The 26358-nt window shown below is 43.0% G+C and overlaps 1 long non-coding RNA gene across 4 annotated transcripts in view; it reads left to right on the top strand.

Moving 5' to 3' along the window:
• Window positions 1-18002, top strand: part of LOC137471290 (uncharacterized) — a 34008-nt gene extending 16006 nt beyond the window's left edge. For 2 of the 4 annotated variants that reach the window (XR_010997510.1, XR_010997509.1), the window contains 3 exons: window positions 2940-2994; window positions 3484-3587; window positions 13280-18002. This is a non-coding gene — a long non-coding RNA (uncharacterized lncRNA). Of the gene's footprint in view, window positions 1-2329; window positions 2995-3483; window positions 3588-13279 lie in introns of those variants that run through there. The other 2 variants (XR_010997511.1, XR_010997508.1) reach the window with 2 other exon arrangements.
• Window positions 18003-26358: the final 8356 nt, after the last annotated feature.

Below are 26358 nucleotides of genomic sequence, written 5' to 3'. Positions count from 1 at the left end.
CGGATGTTCTTTTATATAACTTCTGGTGTGGCCAACCCTCTTTCTCTTCAGGCAATTATCTTCTCATCTGTTATTTTCTCTGCTCCAGGAGCAGAAAAGTTGAACTGTAATGTTGGGGTTTGCTGGTACTGCATCTCTGTAAATAAAAGGATAGAAAGTCTTGTGGGAAGAAATAAACACTCTCTGAGATGGACAAAGCTTATTTGGTGATTCAGGGTACCTTGCTCGGAATGGAATCAGTCAATCTCATCTACGGGCTAAACATTGACCTGAGTAGGGCTATGTGAGAGAGGAACTTAACCAAATGTTTCTCCCACTCATGTCTGGGTGAGCAGGAAGGATGAAACCTTTGTCTGGCTTAACAGGCCACCAAAGCCTGGCCCTGTCCAGAGCCTCACCACAGTGGCAGAAGAAGGAGGTATTGCTACTGAGCACAGCAATCCTTTACACATGCCAGCTTGGAGGGTTTAAAATGCAAAATGGCATTTCAATGTTTAAGAATAGCAAGTAATTTGATGGCTGTAACAGAAAAGTTTCCAATAGAAAAGCAATGTGTTCCAGGGCTGCATAACACTGCTGATAAAATTGCCTTTGGAATCCTTGTCTAATATTCCAGCCTTTCTCTTGCTCAGCAAAACACAATAGCTTGCACTAAGTCTCCCTGAGAAGGCAGCTAACAGCACATTTACTAGACACTTCAAACATTTGATCATATTTCTCCTGAGTATATTTAATATCTGTTAGTGTTAGCAGCCCAGTCTGATCAAAATGCCTGCATTGCTGGGAAAAGAGTGTTTAATATAAAAGATGAAAGATTGTTTACCCAGTAAACAATCACTTACTGATGTCTTTTGGAAATGGATAGGTGACTACTTAGGCTCACCCTACCCCACTTCTTCTGTCCCCCTGTCCCCAGCCCTGCTCTGTTACCACCCTGTTGCTGTGTGCTGCTCTGAATGCATTAGAGTGGTTATTCTGAGTATGCAGGAGATGCCAGGAATAGTTTCAGGTTTCCTGCCTCATCAAACCAAATTCAATCTGCAAAAAATTAATACACCCAGAAGGAACAGTTGAAAGCATCTCCAATCAATTAATGTTAAAATGGGGGCTAGAAGGCTGATTTGTTAAAGGAAACCCAATCCAGTTCAGAGCTCAAGGGGCTACTGAGATGAGTTACAGCAATGAGTCAAGCTGCAGTGCTTCAGAGGAGGGGAGCAAGTAAGGTATAGGTTAAAGCAATCCATGTATCACTTTCAGCTGCTCATGGCTTCAATCTGGGGGACACCAAAGGCACACTCTGTTTGGGGCAGGCCAAGAAGTCTCAGCAGAACAAGTCTTCCTCCCAGATTTCCCACAAGGCAGGAGGTGGCACAAGTCTAGGTGTTTGCACTGGCCACTCAAATCTTCTGTCCCTTCTCCCAGTGCAAGTGGAGTGAGAGTAAAGGATGCAGCCAACAGCCTTGAGAGATCTGCACATTTACAGCAGCCCCAAGTGTACTGTACTGCTCACTCCAGTGACTCAAAAGACAAGTTGGTACACCATCCCCATAACTTTGCCTTCAAAAATCATAAGTCAAAAAGAGATAGATGAAAGTTGGGAGATTCTTTATTGATATCTGAACCTTGTTGACATTCAGTGTTATTTTGTGATGGAAGCTGAGACATATAATCTCTTTACTCTAGTGCCTGGAGCTCCAAGATGCAGTTTAAAGGCATGTGGATAAGTTTCAAGAATTGCCAACAAAGATCCTTGTGGTGTATTTAAATCTATGTAATTTACACACAGTGAGTTGAATCTGCAATTCTTGACAGCCTCTTGTCTGGTGGGCTAGTCTTCATAAACCTGATTTTATTTTTTTGTCCTTGAATAATGCCTTGATTGTTTCCAAAGTGTAGAAAACTTCCAGATCATGTCTGAAGCCACATTTGAATGAAACCTTTTCAAGCGTGTTTTCTTGATACCTGCTGCCTTAAAAATAAATAAATATATAACTAACCAAATAAATAAACAATTAGGTATACAGCCAGCTGAAGCCTATTGTCACCACTTTGTTTCTGATTAAGGTAGGTCACACTTTTCTTCCTTCCAGCTATCAAGTATTTAGATCCATTTATACTTTAATCCCTTGTCTTTTTTCCTGGTCCTTTGTTGCTATGTTACATCCCCACAGTCAGAGAGCATTGAACTAAGTGGTAGAAAAATGGGAAGAGGGAGTTAAGGCAGTAATCCAGCTTTCAAATAAAAAATTGGCCTGAGGTTAGTGCTTGAATCTAAAGAGCTTACTGAAGGCAGAAGGCAAAAAAAAAAAAAAAAAAAAACAAAAACAAACCAAACCAAAACAAAACAAAAAACAAACAAAACAAAACAAAACAAAACAAAAAACTGACAAGAGAAACTGAGGCAATACAACTGAGCCAACATTTGTGCTTATCTGGATTCTGGATGGGGTACTTGAATGGAGTCCTTGCGACAAAGGGTTAATTAAACTGCATTTCCCGGAGTGTTGATTGGGCCAGGGCTGAGAGTGAGAGATTTTCCAAAGGTTATGATACAATTGTTAGGGTTGTTAGGTGAAAATGTAGTTCAGCTGGTGCTGGGCTATGCTGTTTGTGGGCTGCTCTGTTCAGGGAGGGCTTCACACTGCCATTAGGAGGAATCACATGCCATAAGGTTCTGAGATGGGAGGTGTTCATATTGTACTCCTCACCTTCCCCTCTATCCCTTTGTTCAGGCAGAGGAGACCAGAAATAAGGTCACTTGGTTTACAAATCATTGCCTGTGAGATTTAGAGCGTGTTCTGGGCTTGATCTTTTCTAAAAACTATATTTCTGTTGGAGGTGGGAAGGAAATTTTGTGGACACAGTGATAGTCTCACAGTGATGAAACATGTCTGTCTGTTAACTATCATCTTTTCTATATTCTTCTTTATCTTTGACAGTAGCAACAACCTCTCCTCTGGTTAAATCAGAAAAAACTGGCTAGAGCGAGCTCAGGTAAAGTCAGATCAGATATTCTTATGTTCACTAAAAGAAGTTTACACAAAAATACAATTATTGGTCTCCTCTGTCAGTAAACAGGCATGCCAACTCCATATTGCCCTACGTTACACCTCTAGTTCTTTGCTGCTTGAAAACCAAAATCAATTTCCCCATAAAATTTTGAAAATAAAATACCTATTTAAGGAGACATTTTGTGCTACATGTGTGCTGTATAACACCAAGATATAAACTGGGTTTTGCTGAAAATGAGCATCATTACTTCATATATCCAGGTGTGGGCAAGAAGAATGATGTTTCTGCAGTCAGATATAGGAAACGGCATGCCTCTGTTGTGCCCTACACCGAGATACAATAAACACAGTGCGGTGCAGCTTTAATTTTAATTCAAAACAAGTATTTCCATAATCTACAAAATTCCTCTAATACACTTATCTGGGAGAACACAAAGATTAAAGAAATCCTGCTAATTCCTTTATCTTTCAGATACAGGGTTGAAAACAAAGACATCCAAACCTTGAGCCATTTAGAAGAGGAAGAAGCCAAAATCTGTGCCAGAGGTTTGACTGCTGGAATATTCATGGCTTCAGGTAAGCTTCTTTGCCTGGGTTGTTTAGCATTTCAGAGGCCCTCTGTGTTCCTCAAGGAGAGCTGTGGATTACAGACGTAAAACCTTGCCTAGCTTGCAGCCAAGGCAGAGCAGGGGGAGTACAAACAAGCTAATCCAGGGTGCCTTCCTATCCAGCTGCCTGCCTCTGACCCTGGCCAGCACTACATGCTTCAGAGGAAGATGTAAGAATCTCACAGCAGGCAGATGTAGGATAATCAATCCTTTCAACTTTGTTCTCAAGCCCCATTAGATCTGATCCTGATCCCAAAATAGTTAGAGGTTGGATTAAGTCTTGAAGGATGGCATTTAACATACTCTAAAAATTGTTGTTATCATTGACTCCCATGACTCTGGAAACTAATGTTATCCATAGACAAATACATTTTAATTCTGAATCACCTTGTGTCCTTGGTCTACTAGAGCAATGAGTGCATAGGCTTAAATACCTGTTTGCAAAAGGTATTTAATATTTCTTTCTATCTGTGGTGATTTTGCTGTGATTTTGTTCACTGCATGTCTCTTTTCCTGACATTATGAGCTAAGGAGGAGGGATAAAATGAGTATACTTCAAAGATTACACATTCCTTCATCACATTATTGTACAAAATGTCTCAGAAAATGAATTATTTCAGCAGCTTAAGCATTGGTTTGGCAGCCAGCTTCCAGTCCCACTCAAAAATACAGACAGATCTGCACCTCTCCCAACACAAACTCTGATCCACACCTCAGTCCAAATTGCTGACCTTGGCTGACTTTTGTCCCAGCTTTCCCAGCCATGGTCAGGATAAGCAAGATATTATAGGAAAGCTATTTTTGCAGACCATCCATCCCTTAGCAATCCTTTCTTGCCCTACTCCAACTGCAGCAGTAGCTCCTGTCTCTCTCCCAACACTAACCCTTTCACTCACCCTTTTTGTCAGCACAGCCTTACCCAGGACTTTCAGGCATCCTGGAGGTGGAAGAGTTGTCAGTACAAAATGCTTTTCCAGCTTCACTGTTCCTTTGGCCTCCTTTTCACCCTGCACCATTTGTAGCACTCCTATTATAGTGATTTTTAAACCTAACCCTTGCTAATAGCCTTGTCTTCTGCTCTTTCCCTAGGATGTCTTCTCAATATTTTGCTTTAACAGGAACCATATCCCCATTTCACTTGTGCAGTGTCTCCAAGGAAGTATTAGAGCCTATGAAGAGATGTTATGTGTAAGATTTCAGCTGGATTTGTAGTGCTTACATAGAATTGCTCAAATATTTTTGAGTACTTAATTTTAAATTATTTTTAGCTATCTGCTATCATTTGTGCACAGATTGAATCTACATGGATATATCTACAGTGATGACTTGGACCGTCTCCTTGTGTCACCTTTCTACTTTCTACCACCTGCACTGCAGTGTCCTCTCCCAAACCACAAACCATACCTCCTCCCTGCTTTTTCTCTGTCCTTTATTTTCCCTCTCCTTATAACATCACAACCTCTTTCTCTTTCATGTTTCATACTCTGTTTTTCTCTCCTGCTTGCTGCCCCTCACTGAGACAGAGGCCAAGGGGTGCCTGAGGGCCCCCATGTGTGTCTTTACATGTGGTGGGCAAGAGACTGCAGAGGAGGACCTGTCTGGATGAAGTGGCAGAGCCCCATACTGCAAGATGGGGGAGGTAAGCAGAAGGGAGGTGCTGCCCTGCTGTGGGGCACAGCCTCTCCCATCATGTGACAGGGACAATTGCTGCTCAGACCCGCAGTGGCATTCTGGGCACATGTCTGCTACGGGCAAGCACTGTGCAGCCAGGAGGGCCCTCAGCAGTTTGGAGGTACAGATCATGGGATGGGTGTAGAAAAAAATTTTGCTTTTTTGGTAAAGATTTCCCTCCTTCATTTAGATCCCTGTGCAAGTGATATTTTCCCCCTTTCCAATGTCCCGTATCTTTGGTGTTTTGGCACTGGAATTTGGTTACCTGAGCCAGTCATCTGGTTGCCTAGGGTCTTTCTGAGTATCATCATCATAATAATTCTTATTATTTACTCACCTAAAAATTTTTGCTATTTCAGTTCCAGTCCTTTCTAGATTGTTCATAAATACAAGCAAATTAAAGTGTGGAATCCAGAGTGAAACCTTGAGGCATATGATGTTTTCCAGGGTGAAAATAGGTCATCTGATTCTTGTCTTCTTTTCCCTTTAATAAAATTTCATCAAAATAATAGTTTTCTTCCTTCTCTGAATTCCTACAGTTTCTCTTTTTTGTGATGTTTGCTCAAAAGGATTTTGAGGTCATGGCTTTCCTCTGACATGGCCAGAAAATTATGAGAGATTAGTGAAACACTTTTGCCTTCTCTGGCTGTCATTTTAAACACCCTGTTACTATTTTCTTCTCATTCTTAATGTTACTTTCAAGAAAGGTTGGCTAAAACTTTTCAACCAAATGTAGTTTATCTGACTCCAAAAATCTATTTCTATTACCATCCTGCTCACACCACCCCTCAGCACAACCAGGTTTTTAAATATGGAGATCAGTAGTAATTGGAAGAGCATGAAAAAGGGCAGATTTCAAGAGCTTCAGGCTTGATTTTCCAAAGAGTTTGGTACTAATACCTGTGATTGGAGTGTCACAAACCTAACTCAGTGGGAACAGAACTGTGTTGGAAACTTGACCCACAGCTGTGCTTTGGCCCCTCATAACAAGTTGATGAGTCTTTGTGGCACAGTGCAGCTCTGTGCAGGTAACAAACTCAGCTTCCAGAGATCCACTAGACCTTTCATTAGCCTTTCAGTGGAGCAAAGCAGCCTCACAACCATTCTCCTGGAAATTAGAGCAGAATTAGCTTGGTGGCCTTTGCCCCGTGTGTGGTTTTACCAAGAAGACAAGTTTATACTTTGGAAGTCCTTAGAAAGTGCTTTGGAGAGTGTATATGCTCATCCCCCAGGTCAGACAATGAGCAACCCTCTTTCTGCAACCACTTCTGCATGGGGTGAACCTAAAACCTATGGAGGTTGCTTCCCTCATATGGAGATACTGAGGAGATGAACATGCCATTGCCTCAGACAGTCATCAAAATTCCCTTCTAACCTTCACAGTTTCTTCAGGATTAGGAGACCTCTGAGATCAGGCTGCTCATGTTCCTTCTCCCAGTGAATTGTATCTTGTCCAGCGGAATATGTGCTTCACTGCAGCTCGTCCTTCAGGCTGTCATGACTAACAAAGTAGCCCTTGACTGGCTGCATGTGTGCATACCTGGTGTTCTGCTCTTGCCTAACTCTACTGAGAAGAAATGGGTGCTGTATTCGACACCTTAGCCTACTCAATGGACACAGTTCCTGGAAGAAAAACCCAAGGTAAACAAAACAAAACCCAGAGAAATCAAAACAGCTGGGAAATGCTGCTCCATATAATCCCAGCTGTCCTGTCCTGCTGGTAAGAAGAGCCACATGGCTGCTACAGACACATGCAGGAAAACGATGGTATTAGAGGCATCAGGTATTTGTTCAGCAGGCTGTGGGATGCAGCCATTCCTTGCGCACTCCAGATGTATTTACAGCATTAAAAGGTCAAACAATCTTTCTATTTCCCTGTTTGCTTCAGAGAGTTGTGTTGAACATTCTCATTATTCGTTGTGGTATTTCTTTGATTTAAGAGGATTTCTCTACACAGCTGTAGTTATTAGAATGCAGTGTGTGTGTGTGTGTGGTGAATGTGCTATTACAATAACAAACTTCTTGTAATAGATATTTATTTGGAGAGCAAAGCTTTTAGTTCAGTTGTGCGTGTGGCAGTAAAGACAAGACGCAGCACGTAATTTGGAAAAAGAAAAATGAGTGAAATGGAAAAAGACACAAAATTAATAGTTTAGAGTGATGACTTCTGTCCCTGTCTTTGTTATGGCCTCTGTGCCAACTATTAACTTACTTTTCATTACCTTTTTTTAACAGACAGAAACCCTGTACAACAGCATAGAGACCCTGAGAATGGGAATTTTCAAATTTTTCTCTTCACATAATTTTCTTCTAATTGCAGGCAGGGCTTTTGGCTCTATGAATTGCAGAAAGCCTCTGAATCCCAGAGCAGTTGTTAGGCATCCTTCACGATCCCCCTCCAGAACTTGCCTGCTGTTCCTTGACCACAACACCCTTCACGAGGGAGGTGTCAGAGAGCGGGAAGAGGCAGCAGAAAAGGGGTTGCTGGAGCGGGAAGCAGTTAAACACAGCACACAAGTCCTCTGACTTAGTGAGAGAAGGTAGAGGCAGTGAGGACTATCTGCAGGTTTAGGAGCAGTAGGAATGCTGGCATTATCAGCTAGAGATAATTAAAGATATTATAATGAAGGCAGGGAGTCAAAGGCATTATGTCATTATTTCCACTCTATATTTGAAAATCCACAGCATATGGTCTTGGATAAGGCTAAATACTTCCCAGAAGAAGTAACCAAAGAGTCTGCTAAACATTATCCATTAGGACAAAATATATCTAGGAGTCTTGAGAGGGTTGGCTCAGGAAACATCTGTTTTTAATGAGCCTAGGAGTGCTAGCAATATTGCAGATGGCTGCAAAGGTCTTAAGTTTTGCCAGTACTTTGCCACCCCTTCAGAGGGGTACAACAGGAGTAGTTAAGATAGTTATAAGCTGAACAACCTGAAATTAATATCTGGCAAAATAGTGCACAGGGAAATATGAGATTCTAACTGGAAATATAATTAATATCAGGCAACTTAGCTTTCAGGGAGGTAGAGCCTATTAAACAGAACAACCTTCATTTTGTATGTAATTACAAATTCAGTTATCAACAGAGACTGCAGAGAGATAATGTGCTTTTGCACTGTGTTCAGCATGCCCCAGCACAATATTTTGAATTGAGTCAGAAGAGGCAGGGAATGCTGACTGATGGGAGTGAGGTTTTCTGGAAATAGTCTTTGTCTAGTGTTATTTCCATTTCTCTATTGGTGATCTTGAAATACATATAAAATTGCTGCTGATAAAATCTGAGGATGACACACAAACTGAAGGAGTAGCCAATAATGATGGGGACAGAGTGGTTACACAGAGAGATAGGATGGTGCAGTCTGCGGTGCCCATTTCAATAAAATGCTTTTTAATGTTGCCAAATGCCAAGTCATTCCCCTGGATTGCAGGGAAACCAGTTTTGATACAGTCAACTCTTATTCATGACAGCCCTAGCACATTATTTGTTTCCTTTTCTTTCCTCCTTTTATTTTTTTCCCTGTCTTGAAGTATCTGTTAGGGTAATATATTTGGATCCCATCACTGACTGTTTTGCAAATGTATTTTTGCCAGCACAGACTGTTTTTAGGTGGTTGCATATGTTAGTGTTAGTCTCCTACAGGTGAGGGTGAGTATTGTACCAGCAGTGAGTGAATCAGAGTTGGTGGAGGAGACTGTTGAGACCTACCCTGTGCTCAGCACATGCCACTCTGCTGCTGACAGTACCCTTCTCCTTGTGTGCTTTTCCTACCCAGAGGCAAGCTGATTAAAATGGCTCACATCATCCCTGAGCTTGGTGCTCTGCTTGTGACTAAAGATTCATATATTGGCTGATAAATTACACCAAGTCAAATGTGCATTTAAAGTTACTTGAAGCACTTTCTTGGAAAACTGTCCTTCCCAGTTCACTATTTGGGCAGTCATACCATCTGTCCAAGCCACAAGCACAGCTTACTGCAGCTGCTTCTTCATTAATAGACTCTCAAGGTTTCAGCCTTCATGCTGCGAGGTTTGAAGGGTGATTAGGATCTCACACAGTCTTGGGCAGGGTAGGGAAAGTCACAGTAGTAGAATTTCTCCAGCTTGTACTTGCTTCACAGCATCAAAACCTTATATTTCTACAGAATAATGAAAAGATGATACAGGGGTGTCTATTTCCAGTTAATTATTAGGAAGATCTTGATTTCATGCAGAATTGTTGCATTGCAGTTTGGGGTTTAGGTTAGGGGTTCTGATCTGTTAGCTAGCCGTGTTCTGTGTACCCCTGCACACCCTCTGTGTCTGTTCCCCCCAGCGGCTGTTTACTCTGGGTCCCTGGCTGTTAGAGTCACTCCGAATTCCCATCCCCCGTCTGCCCCAGAGTCCGGGGTCTGCCCCGGCTGTGTCCCCGTTGGGCGCTGGGGTTCACGTCATCGCCACGGCACCTGCCCCCATTGGGCGGGAGGGTCCCTACTCTCCTGGCCCTGTCCCCGATATAATCCCGCGCCCCAGAGTGCCCAAGGCCGTTTTTCCTCACGCGCGAGCTGGGAGCGGGTCGCGGTGCCTCAGCACAGCTCCCCGCGGCAATAAAAGACTTTCAGCCTTCCACACGTGGGGAATCCGGACGTTCCTTCACTCTTCACTGCTGTCTCTCGCTCGCAGTGGCGAGAATCCGCTGGCACCCCCGCCCGGACTGTGGCACGGAGCCGAGTCCGGAAACACGCAGCGATTCCAGGTCCCGGAGGGAGGCGGTACCACTCTTGGCACCGGAGCTGCCTGGGGACCGGGAAAACACAGAGAGACACCACGTAGAATCTCGAGTGAAAGTCAAAAATCTTAACAGAGAAGTTGCACGTATGAAAATGGATCCATTGATATATGCTCTACTTTAGTAGTTTTTTCCTCCTTGAAATCAAATATCACTTACTCTAAGTCCACAAAGTCCTGTGGAAAATTTTATGGTCACAGATTTAGAGTTATTGTCTCCACATCTCTTTTCATGGATCTCTACGCCAGGCAGACGTCAACAAGGGTGCTGGGCTCAAGTCCTGACTTGCAGGACTGGTCAGCTCTTCCCCATCACTTCAAGATGCTCATCTACTGCTCATGGCAGCCCACTGAACACATTCAAAAAGCTCCTGCCACTAAGCTTGTGAGAGTTGATGAGATCACAACATGGCAAAACAGTTTTATTAAAATAGGGTCTTGAATATTGAACCAATTTCTCAGACGTGCTTCCCTTGTTGTTAACCCAGACAGATCAATGGGTTTAAATTTCTTTTTCTAATGGGCTTAGCAGGCTTTGATAAAAAACAAATGTATCTGTGAACTATTCTCTCTTTCTGTCCAGGAGACTGCTTCTTGATACATACCCAGTTATAAACATCATAGTGATTATTAAGAGTTTTTTCCCCCTGTGATGGTTTCATATTGAAAGGAATGAGATACTGTTAATTGTACTAATCATGCATCTTTCAGAACTTATTCAGTGGATTATATACTGCCTCCTCTTCCCCCTGCTTAGTAATCAATGATATGGGCATACTTGCCTTTGGACACTTTTTTAACCACCTGAACCTGCAGGTGGTTCCCTTCTTGCTGCACTAGAAGGGAAAGCAGTGATAGCAACCAAGGTGTGGTGCTAGCAACCAAGGAGTTAGTCCCCTTTCCCTAAAAGTCCCCAGCCGATGGATGTTTTTTCAGGTCTATTTACAGGAGTACTGATGACTACAACAAGAGTATAAAGGAAACATGAACCTGCTTCATGTGGTGATGTGGTGAAAAATCAGATGCCTCTGGAGAGCTGGACCTGAACTGCTGTTCCAAAATTATGGGGGGTCCATTTTGCCACTGCCTTCACCAGCCTATGAGAAAGAAACAGGTACAATCTCCTTAGCAAGAATGACCCAACAGGGAAGAAGTCTTTCCAGGCTCTCACTTCTTCCAGCTCTTTTTAGCAGGTGTCAAGGAAATTGCATCTGACCATCAGCACAGAGCCTGGGGGACTTCCTATACTCTATTCCTCTCTGAAGCTGATGATTGCATGGATGACTACCTCTGCCCTCTTCTCCCTTGGGATAAAACTGCCTGAGCTCCTACTTAGGGCTCTCTGAAGGACCTCATAGGCTTGCTTTGTCCAGTCTCATGACCCCCAGCAAACAGTGGAACAGGAGTCTCTGGGTCATTTCATTTTGCTGGGGGCCTTGTGTGACCTGGGTTAGTGTCAGAATCTGGGCTTGGGCAAGGGTAGGGGACAGGAAAGTGCATGGCAGAGGGACATGAGGTTCAGATGGCAGGCACATGAGAAAGTGATTTTCAAATTTACTATGTCCCCTTCTCTGAATCTTATTGGGGCTCTCATTTCCTGTGACCATCCTGTACCATTTCAGCAGTTGACACCCAGGCTGGGCATGTGGTGCTTCTGCACCACAGGGGAATTTATGAGCAGACTTGGGGCAATGAGAAATGAAGGATTAATTTGGTTTCTCCTTGTAGCGTTGGCTTTTAGGTTGCCTCTCCGTGACAGAGAAACTTCAACATCTGTAAATAATTCTGTCCTCCAGAGAAGTGATTGCCTGTATTGCATTATCTGTGAAAAATTCTTGCCCCAAAACCTTATTTGTGGCACCATTAACCTAAAGAACTCGTCTGAATGCTCCATTTGCCTTTTAAATAAAGAACAAGTGATTGCTGAGGACTCGCATCCCTATCATTTTGTGTTGCTTTCCTCATTATGAGAGGAACATAAGGGTCCCCGATCATTATTTCTGACTCTGTCATTAGCAAAGGTCTGGAAAGCATGTTTTCACTCCATTAGCCTTCAGAAATAAAAAGAATGATTGCATAAGTCAAGAATAATTATTTCAACCAGTTCTTCTCAATGTATTGCTGTGGAACAGGTTGGGATCTAAACAGGAGCTGACAAATTAATTTATATTATTTCTATTTTCCAGAAAAACCACCATGTTTGGGACTGAGTTAGAAATACAAACAGCTCTATGTGTGGTTTAATGTGCGTCTCTGATCACTTATGACAAACATCAGGAAGCTAATCTTTTCCTTCATGATGTCTGCCACGATTCCTGCAATTTACCCCCAGAAGAGTGGTAGAATAGAGATACCCAGATCTATCACTGTCCTTATGTTTCTCAGAAGTGTGTGGAATTCAGAATTCACAGAATGGACCTCCTTCTGTAATGATACCCTTCTGTGATGATGTTGAAGTTCACAGTTATATGATGGCATCTGAGTCCAGGCATGGTCCAGATGATCTGAATAGGGCACTTTCCATGTTCAGAGCAATTTCATTTTTGCTTTAAAGAAATGATAGAATGGCCCCACACCCTTCTTTCTTTAAAATACCAAAAAGCAGCCATTTTTCTTCTAGATACTAAAACTTGCTGGACCTCTGATGAGATCTGTAATTCCTTAGCAAGGCATGCTTGCCACCAAGAAGGGCTCATGCAGGACAACCTCTTTCATGGTGTCTTCAAATGCGATGGCATGAGTACGTAGGAGTGAGCAGTGAGTCAGGGCCAGCGAGATGGAGTCTCTCTGTCCCACCACTGCTTGTTGCCAGCAGGGACAAGCTGCTTCACAGCAAAGGAAAGCAATAGACAGTAGGATGATATGATAACTCAGTCTTGGATAGACAGGACTACAGAAGAAGCATAATTTCTTATTTTGACTGAAAATGTTCTTATACTGCTGCAGATAGTAAAGTCAATTACAATGCAACTGAGAGCTTGGAGTGAAACTGGATTGAAGGAGATTATTTACTCCCCTTTTCCAAGTGAAATAGACTTTTAAATCTTTTCTTAAAAATTACCAATGAGCCTGCTGACATGAATGAAAGCACCTCCTACAGATCTGTGCAGCTCCTTTCACCACAAGTTTCTCAACTGGAGTCTTTGTTGGAGGTAGAAAAGATCATATTCTCCTTGTCAGTAAAAAGTTCTGAGCTGTTGTATTAGCATTTTTTCCAACAGGTGTATGGTTGCCAAATAAGATGTGGATTGCAGCTTGAAAACATAGGTATTCTGTGCACAGATGCCATTCAATAAGAGACAAAGGTGATGAGCACAGAAAGAAAAAACCCAGGTGATACTGTGAATCATGATACTGTGCCAGAATTTTATGTTAGTTGCACATCTTGTTTTCCTCACCTCTGAGTGTGCTAGGTCTTAGGAGAGGAAAGAGTTCAAAAGCTTGACTCCAGAAAACCCACAGAAAGCCTGCAGTCATTCACACTTCACTATTAACTCAAATAATCTGAATGACAAAGAAAGATGTCTTCTATCTGATAGTGTTGTAAAACAATTATCATGGTCCCTTTCTCCTCTGAACATTCTTCATGGAAACCTAGCCAGAGAATCAAAGATAGAAGAATCCTCTGACCAGTAATGTAAAAAAGACAGCATCAGTCCTGAGACAAGGAATTCATCTCAGCGACCAACCTGAACTTTAAAGGATCTGAGCCCAGGCATGCAAAGAATAACAATTGGTGCGTGCCACAGTACCTTGTAAAAGCAGGCACTGTGGAAGCTGGCATGACCATCACTTTTGCTGGAAGATTCGTGATACAGGTAAAGCCCTATCAAAATATCCCAGAGAAACAATGGGATATGCCTGGGGAGCTGTGAGATATGGCCCAAATCTACATGAGATAAGCCTTCATCCACTCCAGAACTGTGACAGTGACACATAGGCTGAGGAGGTGTTTTGAAGCTTCTGGGTGATAAGCCCCCAGAGCTCCCCACAGACATCAAGGCTAGAATTACTGCCAGATAAAGTATAGTGGAAGTAAAAGTGGAAGATGAGAAAAGGAACACCATGTTAAAGGCTTCTAGAAGGGCTGTGACATGGACTGCAGGTTCTCATGTTCAGGTTGCAGGACACATCCCTGTGAGCTTTCTCTACTGGGAAAGTCACATACTGGGGCACTGAAACAGCTTGCTGAAACGTGGCTGTGTTGTAATTAATAAATACACTAATAGAGTCTTCATTGCATTATTAGGACATTTAGAATTTACTCTGGGAAACCTTTCAACTCCATTAAATCCACCTTTGTCACAAGATAAAGTGCCACTCATAATAGGCGCATTAACATGCAGACTGCAGTTCAGCCCCATCTATTAACAGCTGGCAGGCAAAAGTTTCCAAAAGATCCCAAGAAACATTTTCCCTGACCAGGGGCTGGCTTCCTCAGCATGTCTGTTAGTCCTGTGTGGGATGTTTCATGACAGGGAGTTTTTCTGCTATCTCCCTGTGCCATTTAAATGTACTGTTAAGACCAGTTAGGGATCTGGAAGAATCTGCCAGGAGTTCCCACCCTGCTGCTGGGGTCTTTATTTGACTTAAAAGCTGCCATGAGCAGAAGATGCCAGCCCCATGCAAAGAGCCGTGGGCATTTTACACCTCTCTCCCGCTTGGCTGACTCTCATTAGAGCCCAAGTGTCCACTGGTCTGATTAAGTGCATTAGAGCCAGGCATGATGATTAACAGTGAATGATAACAATGGCATTTCAGTCAGGCTTCCAAACTTAATCTCTTATGCTCTCACAGAGATAAAAGAATAGATAATTCTTCCAGCAACAAAGACTACACAATAAAGTTTGCATTTGCTCTGTGCTGATAAGCTATGGTGCCTGGTTTCACCCAGTGGCACTTTTGAGATCCCAGGGCTGGGGGTGGTGCCAGCTCAGGATTTTACAGATTTCTGATGTCTTGCAGGTCTGTCTCCTGGAGCAGGGAATTAATGTCTTTGTTCTTTCCTTCTTTCTAAAGCCCAGATCTCCAGCCAGCCACTGATAGGGAGACATAAATGATGGGAAATTGAAGTTGTCCCTAGGTAATCTATCTGAGCTTACAACTTTTGGACAAAACTCAAAGCTTACAACTTTTGGGGCACAATTTATTGATTTGAGTTCTGAGGAATGTCATTCTGGGTCTGGCACATCCACAGTAGGGGAGAGAGCTATAAAACTGTCACTGGGGTAAGAGGCTCAGCTGAGAAGTTAGACTGGGCTGTAAGGATGACTTTCTAAATGCTGAGAGCAGCTTATCTGAATGAGATGAAAGCATGTCAGTGACTGAGGTAAATGAGAAGCTTGACATGAAGATTTGAGACTTCAAGGCATTGCATTTCAGCAGCCTCAATGCCACTACACCAAGATTTAACAGTCCACGCAAGCACAGATTCAGTGAGTAGCTGAGCTTCAATGAAACTTTCTACTGGATAGGATCCATGGACCAAAGCACACTGGGCTCAAGAGAGCAAAACTCTTGCTGAAATTGTAAATGAAACATGGGCAGCCTGCTTTCTTTTAGGACAGTGCCTGCCATGAGAAAACCCTCATTCCTTCCGACATGTCCATCATCCCATGGTGCAGACAGCAGTAAACTGTGGGCAAGGCACTGTGTCACTGGAATTAATGAGTGTCCCACAGCTCTGTATTCCAGGAGTTACTGTTTGCTGCTTAAATTCTTACAAAAGAAAAACTGTTCTATTTTTTTATGTCATTTTAAGTCTTGCCTGTGCTGCTCCTGAACCGCCTGGCAGGAGATCAGCTCTTTCAAAGATGTTTCTCACAGCCCTCTTGACCAGCTGTTAATTCAAGGTCTAGAACAAGAACTGTACAACCAAGTGGCAAATTCAGTGAGAAAAATCTAATTTTGGGGCAGGCAGGACACCTAAACAAAATATACATCCCACTGCTAGAGAATAATGTGATTTAGTGGACAAACAGCAAGACATTATGGTTAGGTTTTACAGCTGCTAAATGTATTAGTCCTTAAACAAACATCTAATGGGACTTTAGCCTTCATTATTTTGAAACATCAGGCTTCAGAGGACAGCAATTTTCTTATAACATCCAGCATTGTGTCTTCAGGATAAGAGATATTATTTTAAAAAGTCAAGGCAGAATTCATCCCTGATGCTTAATTTTCACTTAAGCCTCATTCAGTTTGTGTTTTGGCATTTTCCCCTGCACTGAATTCCTCCTCCTTTTCACTCTGCCTCTAGTATCCCAGCTGTTCACATTTCCTTTGCTCAGGCTTCATGAAATGAACCCAAGATGCAGATTTCGGTGAAGCCAAGAAAATTTACAATTAACTCCACCTTTTTCAGAGAAAATATTACGTCTGTGTCTTGAACTATGCTTTGTGTAGCAGCATGGCACAGCTCCTGTAATCATGTCCTACCAGTTTGTTGAGCCCCTATTTTTATATCAACTGTATCCCTACAGATCTCCCACAGATGAAACAAAAGGTGTTCATTATAATCACAGTTGGGCTGTCCTGAACCCCTCTTTGAAAATCAAAGCAGTTAAATTATTCTTTTTACTCTTCATTTTTACCCATTTCTGTATTGCTGGTTTTATCTGGGGTACAATATGGTCATCCAAATAGAGGCCAGGGTTGGGAATTACTCTAGTTTTATTTCTTGAAAATATTGAAACACTTCACTAGGTTTTGGAATTGTGTTATTCCCTTCGAAGAAAGATTTTTTTTCTTCCAGCTATATCTAACATCTTCTTACCTTGCATGTATCATATCCTGAGTGGCTTTAACTCACTAAGATAGCGGACACCACCCCAGAAATTAAGATCACATCCTGCCAGGCTAATGATTCATATAGTTCACTGAAGGGTTTGGTGGACAACAAAAATGGGTGCAAGGGGCCAGGAGAAGGAAAGGTTATCTCACAGGATGAGGGGAAGTAGAGAGGTAAAGAAAGACAACAAAGAGTGAGGAAGACAATCCCTTCCTTTAAGCAGAGAAGGCTGTGTGGGCTCAGCTGACCATGTACCATGACTTGGTTTCACCTATGATGGAGCAAGTTTGGTATCTCCTTCTGGATGCATGATTCATTTGATAAAGCTATTTATTTTTCATGGGGAATTTTTTTTTATTTTTAAATTTCTGCGATGCTAGTAGAGACGAGCAGCAGTCCTACCTCCACACCCCTTTTCCCAATTCCCTTTGAAGAGTCAGAGGCTGTTCTTGTTTACAGGTGGCATCTGAGAGGGGCTCTGAGGTCTGTGTGCAGAGTCCGTTGAGCCCACATAACTGGTTAGACTTTTCTTCTTTCTAATTGATCTGCAATTCTTTTTTTTTTTATAACTGAGGAAGCAAAATGCCACTACCTCAATAAAACTCTGCTTCTCGCACTTGGTCCTCCAAGGTTTTAATTTATTGTCTGTACTTTGTTCCTGCCCGGGCTTCTCCTCAAGACCCCATGTTGTCTATTACTGTGTATAAAAATGATCTGTGTTGACACAGGATTGAGTGGGCACTTTGCATTAGCAGCTCCAGCATTTGCCTTTGTGCTTTATTTCATACAACAAAAGCGTAATTCACAGCAAGGTGATTTCTTGAAAGGTTTTCCACTGACAATTTGTCTAAAAAGAGATGCTGCTTGAGAAGACAGAGAAGTGTGTTTCTTCAACGCATTCAGCAAAGTTACTGAGGAAATCACTCAAGGCTTTGATGTTACTGCTACGGCCTGAGGTACATGTTGCAATTACTGGGCTCCTGGTCCCACTGATATTTCATGAAAGAAAATGAAATCCTGCTAATTCAATGAGTATTATTTTGGTCAGGTTTGGTCCACTTTACTGCACTTCATGTCATCCTATTGCATTTCCTTGTTTTCACTTCATTTCAGATTTTTTTTAATATCTTGATTGGCATTTATTTCATCATAATTCTTCTCCTCTGTGATCTGTTCATTTCATTCCCTGATTTCAAGATTTTATTTCCTTTCATGAAATGAAGAATTCACTGCATTTCATGTCATCCCATTCCACTTAATTCTTTTAATTGCATTTAATATTTAAAAATATTTTTCTTTCAATTGCATTTCATTTCATCATAACTTCTATGTCTGTTCACTTCATTTTGTTCCCCAATTTTGAGATTTCAATGAATGCCATTTCAGCAATATTTGGAACTTTTAACTGCACCTCATGACATCCCATTCCATTTAAATGTTTTCACTTAATTTCAAAATTTTCCTTTATTCTTTTTGATTGCATTTCATTGTGATTTCTGTCCTATATTTTTGGTTCAATTTGTTCCCTGATTTTGAGATTTCATTTCCTTTCATGAAACAAAGAATAATTTTATGAAAGGAAATGAAATCTCAAAATCAGAGAACAAACTGAAATGAATAGACTCAACAGGACATACGACAGAAGGAAATGCAATTAACAAAGGAAATGAAATCTCGCAAATTCAATGAGTATCATTGCGGCCAGTTTTGGCTGCACTTCATACCATCCCATTCTATTTAATTTTCACTTAATTTCAGAATTTTGGGGTGTTTTTCAATTGCAATTTATTTCATCATAATACATCTCCTGTGTGTTCATTTCACTCTGTTCCCTGATTTCAAGATTTCATTAAGTATAATTTGGGTAATTTATGGTCCTTTCATTTCAACTCATGTCATCCCATTCCATTTAAATATTTTTACTTATTTTCATATTTTTTTAATTGGAATTCATTTCATAACAATTCCTCCTTTGTCTATTCATCTCACTTCATCCCCTGATTTTGAGATTTCTTTTTTTTTTCATGAATCGTAACTGGGGAGGGGAACTACCCCTCTTTTTATGGTTCTGGAAGCTGTGGCAGTAAGCTGCAATGTTTCATCTGAGCTTTCTGAGATCACCACCAACTCTGACCTGCCCTGCCTTTCCAGCAGCCTACCTCCTTACCTTTGCACACCAGGCTCGCTGCTCCTTGCCAGCCCACGTTGTGCCACCCAAAGCAGGGACGTCCTTGTTGTGCACTGCTCTCTCTTCTGCAGCAGCAGAGTCTTTCCACTGCTGCTGTCTGAGTGGTTTTTAATTATCCTCCTTGGACTTTTGTGCAACATAATCAACAGTTATTTTCAAACAATCAGACAAACTGGTGATCTAAGGAAGTAGTGAAGAGTGACAGAGGGGAGCAGGGACTAAAGCAGGAGCCGGCTCCAGTGATGGGCACAGCTGATGACAAACAGCTGTTTGGAGTAGGGGGAGTCTCAGTGGAAGAGGGACTGCAGTGAAAGCCAAAGCATCTCTTCTTTCCTCTATCCCTGAAGCATCTTCACTCTGCAACTCACTTCTGGCATATCACCTCACTTGTAAGACAATACAGCTTGGTTTTGCTGGCAGCACTGGTAGGTCCCATTAGTCTGTGGAAAAAAACAACACACTGGAGGATGGCAAACAAGGAGACTTAAAAGTCACAGCACCACAAAAAGTGTTTGGACAATGCTTTCAGGCACATGGTGTGATTTTTGGGGCTGACCTGTGCAGGGCCAGGAGCTGGACTTCAATAATACTTGTGGGTCCCTTCCAACTCAGGACAGTCTATCATTGTATTACAAGGTAACAGCAACACTGCTATTTTTCCTGTAGCTATCCAGATGTTCCCTAGATCTCCGAAGAGTCCTGCCGGGCTGGAGGTAAGCTCCAGGAAGGTAAAGGCCTTGAAGAGGTGGCCCCAGCCAGTGGCGCAATCCCAGCCACAGAACAATCTTTCTAGAAGGATGAGACAAGCACAGGAAAGAGTTCCTGTGCCTAAAGCTGGTATTTTACCCCCAGTGCACAAGGGCTGACATGTTTCAGGTTATTTACAGTTCGACGCTACCATTAGCAATGAAAGGAGACCGAGGGGTTTGTGTTTGTTCAATTTGCATCGCTTTCCGATCGCCACATTCTTGGTCGGGGTGGGTTATTTCTTCTTTTAATTAGTGAGGGAGCGCTCTCTTCTAAAACGACGACGGCTTCTTCAGAGGACGCCGGCTCCGTACCCTGAGGGCGGCCTATGGGGCCGGAGCTGTTCCGCCCTTGGCCCAGCGGGAAGGGCGGCGGCGGGAGCGGCGCCGCGCCGTGCCGGTAGGGGGCAGCACTGCCCGTCCCCGGGCCGCTCTCCGGGCGCTCCCTGAGCCCCAGCCCCGCTCCCGCCGCCCGCCCTTGTGCTGCTCTCCCGGCCTCTGAAATATTAATTAAGGGAAGGGAAAAAAAAAGAAAGAAAAAAAAAAAACCTTTTACAATGTGCCACTATATTAAACTTACAGCGCTATAAATCGGCACCGTAAAACTGTAATGCAGGGGCTGGTCTAGGCGTTCTAGACTAGTCGTTCTAGACCTAGTCATTCTAGACCTAGTCGTTCTAGACTAGAATTTAGACCAGTCGTTCTAGACCAGATTTCTAGACTAGTCGTTCTAGACCTAGTCGTTCTAGTCCAGTCGTGCTAGACTAGGCGTTCTGGGCTACACGTTCTAGACTAGAGTTATAGACAAAAGTTCCAGACTAGTCGTTCTATACTAGCGTTCTAGATTATTCGTTCTAGACTAGTCATTCTAGACCTAGTCGTTTAAGACTAGTTGTGCTAGACTATATGTTCTAGACCTAGTTGTTATAGACTAGAGTTCTAGGCTAAAGTTCTAGAGTATACATTCTAGACTAGCGTTCTAGACTAGCCTATGAACGGTCTATGTTATACGTTCTAGACTAGCCATTCTAGACTATTCGTTCTAGACCATTCGTTCTAGACCTGTCATTCTAGACCTAGTCATTCTAGAAAAGAATTCTAGACCTAGTCATTCTAGACTAGTCATTCTACACCTAGTCATTATAGACTAGAATCTTCATGTCCCTGCTGAGGAGGGGATTTGCAGTCTGGTGGTAATGGTTCAGTGGAACATACTCAGTTATTAGAGATTAAAACATATGCCACTACTACTAATGCCTGGATGTGGTGCTGTCCCACTAAGACCTATGCTTTTCCCCTTTTTTGCTGACCCAATTGAACACAAAGTCATTGGGGTATGGGAGACATTGCTGCAGCCCAGAACACTTCAATAGCTCATTCAATAGCTCACACACATTCCCCATATACATAATGCTTATCTTTAATTTTCTGTGTGCCCAAACCATACAATTTCCAGAGAGGGTTAAAAATATAAAATTAATTCAGAACACAGAGGTGAAAAGGATCAATCTGAGATATTCACAGGGTTGGTAGTAGTAAGAAGAGAGACAGTTTCTGTCTTTTTTGATACTGAAGTTAATTACAGGCATCTAGGGTTTAAAGACCTTGTGTTATTGATGGGGGTGTGTTAGCAAAAGGAGGGACTCTAACATTAAACTGAAATTTAGCATGTACAGTAGGTTGTAAAGAGAAAAAAATAAGAACAAAGGAGACTACTGTTATCTTTTATTATTATCTTTTAATTCCCCCCATTTTCTTTCTGCATGCTCTCTCTCTGTCAACCTTCTCTCTTTCAATAATTACAATAATCAACTTACAATGATAACAGAAATAATCTCCTGCAAGATAACTAAAAAAACCACATGTTATCTGCACTGAACTGTGCTTAGTTACAGTAGGTATATCACTTATGGAAAAACCAATAAAATTTTAATTAAAAAAGCATGTATGTTGTCAGTTAAGATGCAAAGAGGGTGTGCAAACACATTCAAAGTGGTCTATAAATTGCTTGGTATTTGATAGGACAGGGAGGAGGGCAAACCCACCCCAAAGAGAACAAAACAAAACTAAAGCCCACCAGATTTGAGGCGCTCTATTTATGTTGTTCTATACAGATCACTGATTGCTTGGGAATTCAAAAGCAGGAGGAGGGGAGAACCCTCCCTTGAGCAATGATCACATCCACCCACCTCCACCAGTGCTGGGAGCGAGTGAGCAAAAGTTAATTAAAGATTTTCCCTCTCCCCACTGCAGCGCTGCATTGATAGCTCTGGATCTTGAGATAAACTACAGCTCTCCCACACTGTATCGCTAATACGCCTTCAACCTTGCCCTGGAACACCACCTCAGGGGATCAGATGTTTGGTTTCTCTGGTGAACTTGAGGCTTGGCCTTTCTGCTAGGACTGAAACTAGGAGGAGGACTGATGAGTGCCAGCCCATAGGTAGGTGCATGTCTCAGAGGAGCAGGTCTGTAGGTAATTACCCAGTCCTGAGTCACCATGGCTTCAGAAGATTCCAGTCCTCTGTTCGTTGTTTGCTCTAAGCATAGGAAGACTGTTTCACATAAAGGCTACTTGGCATATAAGAATTTCTGCACAGGTACTGTGAATGTGAAACAGTTCTCAGGTGACTAAAGCAGAAGGTTTGCTGGAGCCAATTATGACATGAAGGAACTCCTCAACACCACTCAATGCCCTGAGTTTGTCCTGCTCCTCCAAGTCGCTCTTTCTGTGGATCTGGTGTGAATGCTGGCATGGTCTTTTCACGACCTCTATGCTCCTGTGGCAGGCTGAGAACGGTGGCTTCAGGGGTCCCTTTGAAGACAGAAGTGCATATCCTTCACCCAGATTTTTTCTCTGAGCTCTTGCTGCAGGGCATCTCTGGGAGCAAATCTTGGCAGTGATATGATCAGCATGGTTCAACAGTTGTGCTTTCCACTGTGCTCACTGGGTGAGTGAGCAACCACTTCTGGGGTTGCATTTAGGGCAGAGAAGGCCTATTTGATATAGCATGATATGTGAGGGTGTCCCAAGACAGCATCTGAAATTCCTTCCTCTTGGTTCAACCTTCAGCTTCAGCTGTAATGGGCAGCTATTTCTTGCACAGGCTGCCCAGGAGAGCCCTTGAATGTGGAGAAAAGCAAGGCTGGGAGGTGGAAGGACCTATTTCCTCAGGGAGCACATTGCTGTAGTACACCTGCTATTGCAAGACACTGAGTTTTGAGGCTATTACAGAGGGATAATGCTTACATTTAAGAGATCTATGGGCTGTACCCAATTGCAGAACCACAGCAACCTGGCAAGGCAGGACAGCTAGAGCCCACCTCCTTTTAGGCTGGAAAATAAGACAAGGGTATTAAAATGTATGACCAGGGTTAGAGAGATAAGGTCAGTAAGAAGGCCAAGGTTAAAACATCAGACTTACATATTCCCAGAGCTGTGCTTAACATGTGTCTCAGCCAAAGAAATTGATGTTAATGACATACTAACCCCTTTCATCTGAAGATCTCAAAATGGTTTATGTCCCGATTTGCTTTTTCCATGCAGCTCTATTGAAGGCAGTTGGTCTTTTTTGGGGGAAGAGTGCAGGCTGCTCCACGCTGTACTGTATTGCCTTCAGGTCCCCACAGAGTGGAGATGGCTGGGGTTAGTCACCTGCACACTCACTGGGGATGAGCTGGATGATTGTACTACAGGAAATCAGATGCCATTGAGGGAAGGTGTAGGAAGATGGCTGGGTATGGATTGAGATGATTTAGTGTAAGATGTGGTTCATGTGACAGGATAGAGTTGCACCTGGTTTAAGGGGTATCAGGATGCAACGGGATCCATACAGGGAAGGGACAGCAGGAAACGAGGCTGATGGGCTTGCCTGTCCAGCCCTTCCTCTTTGGGGAGGTCTGGACGGGCAAGCTGGTCAAGAAGAAAACCAAAGCTCGTTCTTGTTGATTTCCTTTAGGGAGAACATTTTTGAAATCATAGCTCTGTGCCAGGCAAAGAAAGAGAGGCACCTACTGGTTGGGCAGGATGAGGCCAGCCCAAGGTCCCACAGAACAACCCATGTCTGTGGACTGGTGCGCCACATTGCATATGGCCAGGTGCTGAGCAGGCTGAAAAGGCTGAGCAGAGCATCCTGGCACCAGCACGGGTAAGGGTCCCCAGAGAGCTGACAAAACCAAAGTGGGTTTGACTTTCTTAAATCTCATGTCTAGGGACTTGAATACTGGGGATGAGCTAGACCCTGGCTGAGACTGAGGGAGAGGATTAAAAATGACACATGAGCTATAACATCTGTGGCTCCACAGAGCCCGGAGGGGAAACTGAGGCATTGTGACTAGTACCCTAATGAACCACAACCATGGGCCAGAGAGTCTTTGTCTCATTAGTGCTTTCTCTGACGATGAAGCAAGGCACCCTCTGGCATCCAGAAAGTCATAGCCATTAGCTACAAGTAGACAATTGTAAACTGCTCAGAACAATCTCCCAAATTGAAAATGGAGAGACACGTACAAGACTGAAACAACTGTTGACTGGCAAAGCAGGGAGGAGCATGGTACTGCCAGCTGCCACTGGGAATTGCCACGGGCTCACTCTGAATCCCACAGAGGGAGTTTGCTTTGGGCATTCTCTGCAACCTATGACCTTCATGCAAGCTCTTGCAAGAGGACACTGTATGAAATGGAGGGAGTTTCCCCTGCAGCAGCCAGTGACTGGCAGCTCTGGCTATTTTTTTTTTTTTTTTCTTCTCTCCATTTTTGATTACAGAACTGCTCTGTTATTCTAGCAGGTCTGAAATTAGATACAGGTGCAAATTAGCTAAGTCACAAGTGCATTACATTTGGTAATTTTTCTGTCAAGAGTCATGCTGAAGGGTTGCAGGGAATAATAAGAGCAGCTGAGAGGCAAGTGGTTGGTCCAGGTGTGCCTGGCTGTTGAGTGTGTCTCCCTGGCAGTGGTTTGAGGCATGGGGTCTATTTTCACAACACAGGCTGCAAAATCACCCTCTCCCTGATAGTTTTCTACCTCTGATTTTTGTCTACTATATCTCTCCTCTGGCTGCAACTGTCTTTGAGTACTCAGCCCCCTGATTTCAGAGCTGCAGTTGTCATGGCTATGTCATGTTCCTGGGATTCCTGAAAGACAGTAGAGCAAAAGCCTGGATCCTCCTCCTCCTCCTCTTTTTTGTTACGGTGTAGGCCCTGTGTAGGCCCAGTGTATTTTCTAGATGACGGGAGAAAGTCTGTCAGTCTGCCCAGCTGTGACAGGTAGGTGAAGGAATCCAGCTCCATCTGCCACCAAAGAGGTGCACAAGCATATGCTGCCTCTCCTCAACACCATGGCCACCTCTCTGCAACTTGCAAGAGAGCAATGATTGCAGGGGCAGCTTCCAAACAGCAGAGCTAATCCAACCAGTTGTCACAAAGCAACCATCAAACACTGTCTAAGGAGGTGTGAGTATCTTGTGTAGAGCACAGTATAACTAACTAAAGTGAGGTGGTTGGCAGAGGACAATAAAACAGTGAGAGAACATGTGAAAGTGTAATTCTGCTGTGGCTGCTCACAGATGCAGAGTGCTCATTTTGTGGAGGGGCCATTTCTGGCTCCCTGTGACAACTTGCTAGTAATTTCAATTCCAAAGATGCCAAGATTTGAGCACAGGAACTGAGATGAGTCTCAGTACCAGCTGCACTCTGGGAAAACTTTCTGCCCTGATGTGCAATAAAGGTCCAAGTGAGATTATGAGGAGCCTGAGCCAGGGAGCTGAGCTCCTTTGTATAACTCTTCAGATGAAGCTGTGCACTTATCTGTCAAATCGAGGTTGCAGTGTGCTGGCAGGTCAGCATGTGGATAAAGCTAGTCCTGCTGCTGTCTCACAGATAAATGGAAAGCTTCATTCACCAAACAGTTAATCTGGAGGGTTTTCACTGGTGCAAAATACATACTATTTATTAAAAGATTAAATGAATGGTTCTATGCAAATTTGCAAATTAGTTAATGACATAATTGTATCAAGTGATAATATACTGCTGTACAAAGCTGGCATGAAACCTTTTCAGGCCTGGATTTCCATTTGTTGTGGCATTCAGACAACTCCTCTGTCTGAAGTGGAGCTGAGCTCTTTGCCTGTGCTGGGGACATCCATGTGGCTGAGACAGGGCCTCACCTCCCTCTCCCTTCCCTGAGGGCTGCTGCATTACAAGGAATATTGCTTATAGTCATGCAGGACATACTGGAAATGCCTTCCCCATTTGGCTCCTTATTTTGATATATGAGGAAATTGGCTTCAATTTTGGTCACTTTTTCTTCAAAAATCGTATGTTTTGTAACTGGAAAAATAGGTCAGCAGTTGCAGACGTAATTTCAGAAAGGTTTTCTTGGAAGTGTCAAAAGTAAACATGTGCTCTTAGTGCACAGTGACTGTGAACTACTTATACTGTTTCCTTCTGTACTAAGATCTTCCCTTTCCAGCTTGTGTAGTCAAAGCTGCCTTCCAGGAATTAATCAGGATACAACCATCCAACCAGCTGCTCTGGGTGAGACCCAAGGAGCTGTTTCACTTAGAATGCAGAATCTGG

Source organism: Anomalospiza imberbis, chromosome 3 (genome assembly GCF_031753505.1).
Source record: "Anomalospiza imberbis isolate Cuckoo-Finch-1a 21T00152 chromosome 3, ASM3175350v1, whole genome shotgun sequence".
NCBI lineage: Eukaryota > Metazoa > Chordata > Aves > Passeriformes > Viduidae > Anomalospiza > Anomalospiza imberbis.
This window is presented reverse-complemented; position numbering and strand designations above follow the sequence as displayed.